The sequence below is a fragment of the Carcharhinus amblyrhynchos genome, chromosome 20 (genome assembly GCF_965287045.1).
Source record: "Carcharhinus amblyrhynchos chromosome 20, sCarAmb.v2.hapA, whole genome shotgun sequence".
In the NCBI taxonomy this organism is placed as follows: Eukaryota; Metazoa; Chordata; class Chondrichthyes; order Carcharhiniformes; family Carcharhinidae; genus Carcharhinus; species Carcharhinus amblyrhynchos.
The window spans coordinates 45,558,859-45,563,093 of record NC_137343.1 but is presented as its reverse complement, the minus strand read 5'-3'; the positions used below and the strand labels follow the sequence as shown (position 1 = coordinate 45,563,093).

Below are 4,235 nucleotides of genomic sequence, written 5' to 3'. Positions count from 1 at the left end.
ATGATTCTAGGTACCTGATCCCATGGCACTATCAGACAAAGTGCTGGAATATCCTCCCTACTGTCCTAGGTCCATAGAATAGAATCAGAGAACGATTGCAGCAGGGAAGGAGGCCATTCAGCCCGTCGTGTCAGGGCCAGCGCGCTGCAGAGTAATTCACCTCATGCCATCCCTCAGGCTTTTCCCGGTAGCTTTGCAAAAATTCTGCCTCTGCAGATAATGATCAAAAGGCACGAATACAACAGCAAAAAGGGTCTGCTGAAATAATACAATAGCAGAATTTGCTGGAAAAACTCAGCAGACCTGGCAACTTCTGTGGGGAGAGAAACAGAGTGAACTTTTGGACTCAGTATGAATCTCCTTCAGAGATCTTCAAAGGTTAGGTTGTCTAATGTAAGTTATTGGTTCGGCCTCAGCTGGAATATTGTGACCAGTTCCGGGGTATCGCACTGTAAGAAGGATGTGAAGGTATTGGAGAGAGCGCAAGACAGAGTGAAGAAAATGTTTCCAGGGTGAGGATCTTCAGGTATGAAAATAAATGGAAGAAGTTAAGATTTTACTCGGTGAAAAGAAGGCTGAGAGGAGATTTAACAGAGATATTGAAAATCATGAGGAGCGTTGATAGAGAGGGACAAACTGTGGAAGGATGGAGAAGGAGAGGACACCGATTTAAAGTAATAAGCAAAAGTGATACGAGGGGGAAAATTACGCAGCAAGTGGTTGAGATTTGGAATGCAGGAGTGTGGCGAAGGCAGGTTCAACTGAAGCATTCAAAAGGGGGGTTAAACTGTTGCCTGAAAAGGAAGAATGTGCGGGGTTAGGAGGGAACTGTTACGAGGCGAGTTGCAGATTAGGAGAATCGGTGCAGACACGATGGGCCAAATGGCACTCTACTATCCCATAACGGTTCTGTGATTGTGTAATGCTATCTACATCCAATACTCAATATAATTTACCAGTGTCCAGTAAGTTATTTACTTAAACTAAAGTAGAACCGGATGCGAGAAATATTGTGGGCGCGACTCTCTCACTCAAACTCAGACACCGTGCCGGCAGTGGCTGTTTGTGTCTCATGTAGCGAGCAGAACTGCGTTCGACCATTTACTGTGAACAGTGCAGAGTGAATGAGTGATTCGGCTGAGTGCAACAACTATCTGAGGAACCAGGAGACACACAACTCTGAGGAAGTTCCCCCAAATCGCCTATCTGTGTCAGATATGAAACTCCCTGAAAATATTTGTCTATCAGGAATCAGCTGCAAGTTTCGTGTTGTCCCTGCGAAACTGTGTTGATTCAACCTTCATCTGTTTCTATTTGTTGCAAAAAGTGTAATTCTCAGGGGAAAACTTATTAATGGATTTACTTTGAAACGCCTGCTCGCTCTCTAAGTCACTTGTTACACGAGCCAACCTTAAAGAAAAAGTGCAGAGTGGGACAGATGGCAGCATTGCAGCCACCCCTGTAACTTGGGAGCAAATTGGCAGGAGAGGGACAGGGGTAATTCTCTCCTGTTCCCATGGTCTCACATGAGTCCTGCCGGCCCGGGTTTATTAATTCTTACCAGCCTTCCAGATGGTCTGCCGAGTCTCTGCCAAGCAGTATTGCTAATTTCTCATTCAGAGGGAGACATTTTGACCATTGTCCCCCTGGCAGCAGCCATTGGCTCTTGAGTGTGGGAACGGCGAAGAACCCCGGACCCACGCTTCTCCCTGTCCATTCGGCGCTATAAATACAGAAGTTATTGGACTCAGCTGGGGCAGACACAGGGGCTTGCCATGTACTTGCTCCAGGCTCCAGCGGAAAAGGGTCCACAGATCTCCTGGAAAACAATCCTCAACCAAAACATTTCAAAGTGAGTGCGATTATATTTATAACGTGAAGGGTCAGCATTAGCTTTATATGGAAAATGTATTAACTGATTTATTGTGAGTTATTGAAAGACTTATTTGTGATTTTCAGTTCTCGGAAACATCCATAAAGAAGATGCAGTGAGCAGGTGGAATGAGACCGCAACATTTGCGGATTCAGTAAAATGTACAGATTAAAATCTTTAAATAACCCCCCGCTAAAAATGGGAGAATTCTTAAAAGCTGAGAATCGCTAGTAAGTCTCCGGTAAGATACCCAATCTTTTATAACAGCAGTTGTAAAGAGTACAATTAAAATCAGTTCCTTTATCCTGAATCACTGTATTCCTGATTCATGCTTTCTTTGCGTTTTAGCTGATCTCCCCGCGACTCCTCGCGGAGTTTACAGAGAGGACTCTCGGAAGCTGCCAAGAGAGAGAGAGAGAGCGAGCAATATGTTATGTTTGCCCCCGCACGCCACGAACGATCTTCTGAAGAAAAGCCACGAGAAACGTTCACAGAGCTCAATATGCAGATGCTGTTCCCTGTTTGTACTCTGATTGGGCCCAGCAGACAGATCACCGCATCAACTCGGGGCCTACTGCTAGATCTGAAACGTGTGGAACATCTGCAAGAAGCGAAGCAGTAGTAATTACCCAATTCAGACCACTAGACTCATGTCCTGGTCACACTGTACTCCAGAATGGAGGCCCCATCATACCTTCACATTGAAGGAGATGGACAGTTAGCGGTATAATGTTATACATTGTGGCCCGTGTTCTACATTTTGTAGTTCCTTCTCAGTGCGCTAGATAACTTACAATGAATGTAGACAGTAATTGGAGGCATCTGTGCCAGCTTGGCTGAGAAGGAATAGAACATAGAAAACTACAGCACAAACAGGCCCTTCGGCCCACAAATTGCGCTGATCATATCCCTACCTCCTAGGCCTATCTATAACCCTCAATCCCATTAAATCCCATGTACTCATCCAGAAGTCTCTTAAAAGACCCCAACAAGTTCGCCTCCACCACCACCGACGGCAGCCAATTCCACTCACTCACCACCCTCTGAGTGAAAAACTTAACCCTGACATCTCCTCTGTACCTACTCCCCAGCACCTTAAACCTGTGTCCTCTCCTAGCGACCATTTCAGCCCTGGGAAATAACCTCTGAGGACCCACCCTCTCAACATCTTATAAACCTCTATCAGGTCACTTCTCATCCTTCGTCTCTCCAGGGAGAAGAGACCCAGTTCCCTCAACCTATCCTCATAAGGCATGCCACCCAATCCAGGCAACGTCCTTGTAAATCTCCTCTGCGCCCTTTCAATAGCTTCCACATCTATTCTCACATTCTCATATTTATTCTCACCTCCAAAGACAAGAGCTCAGATTTTAGATATGAACTTGAACATATAAGGTAAATTAACACTTTAGCATAACACTGAAGGGGCGCCATCATTGGAGCCGCTGTTTTTTGAAATCTCTTTTCTGTCGCGCTGGAGTTAAAGAAAGCTTTAGTTCAATGCTATCACTTCCATGAAGTTGTATGTGTGGGAAGTATCTCTGTATATTGATATTGTTGAGATGTCAGTGATTGAAAGGAGTGTCTTAATACATTGGGGTATATAATAAACTGAGCAACAGGGAACCGAGAATAACCTTAGTAAGAAGTCCCACAACAACAAGTCCAACAGGTTTATTTGGAGACACGAGCTTTTGGAGCACTGTCCCTTCCTCAGACGAGTCATCAAGTGATGAAGAGACAGCGCTCCGAAAGCTCGTGATACCAAATAAACCTGTTGGCTTTTGACGTGGTGTTGACTGTGCCCACTCCAGTCCAACGCCAGCATTTCCACATCGAGGATAATCTTGTAATCCTTTGGATTAATATAAATATCAATTTTATAAATTAATTGTTGGTACTTTGCTTGTTCTGGGCATTTTTGTGAATGGATCTGAAAGCTGTACTGACATGTATCAGCTCTGTAACCAGGTCCTTTGGAATGTGTTTACAGAAGCTCATTAATGGTGGCAGTCACGTTTCTTCATATTGAAGGAACTGGCTAGTTTGTGAAATTCAGATCCTTTTTAATGTTATAATATTCTGCAACATTTGCGGTCTCTAGGCGCTGCATTAGTGTATCGGCAGTGAAACGAGATAGTAGTTAGAGCGACAGCAGCTAGCTGTGTCAGCTTAGCTCAGTTAGTGATATTCCCATCTTGGAGTCCAAGGGTCAAGATTTCGAGTTCCATGTGAATACATAGTCTAGGCTAACATGTCAGTTTAGCTTTAGGGGAATGCTGCATTGATGGAGATTCTGTCTGTCCCCCTTTTATTTACGCGTGTGCATGTTGAAGACCAACACGGATTGGCTGAGCGGAAC

The 4,235-nt window shown here is 44.6% G+C and overlaps 1 long non-coding RNA gene across 1 annotated transcript; it reads left to right on the top strand.

Annotated features, from left to right (window-relative positions):
* Positions 1–1,761: 1,761 nt before the first annotated feature.
* LOC145356160 (uncharacterized) lies at positions 1,762–2,897 on the top strand. Its single transcript, XR_013889069.1, has 3 exons — positions 1,762–1,852; positions 1,960–2,114; positions 2,222–2,897. It is a non-coding gene; the product is annotated as an uncharacterized LOC145356160 (long non-coding RNA).
* Positions 2,898–4,235: the final 1,338 nt, after the last annotated feature.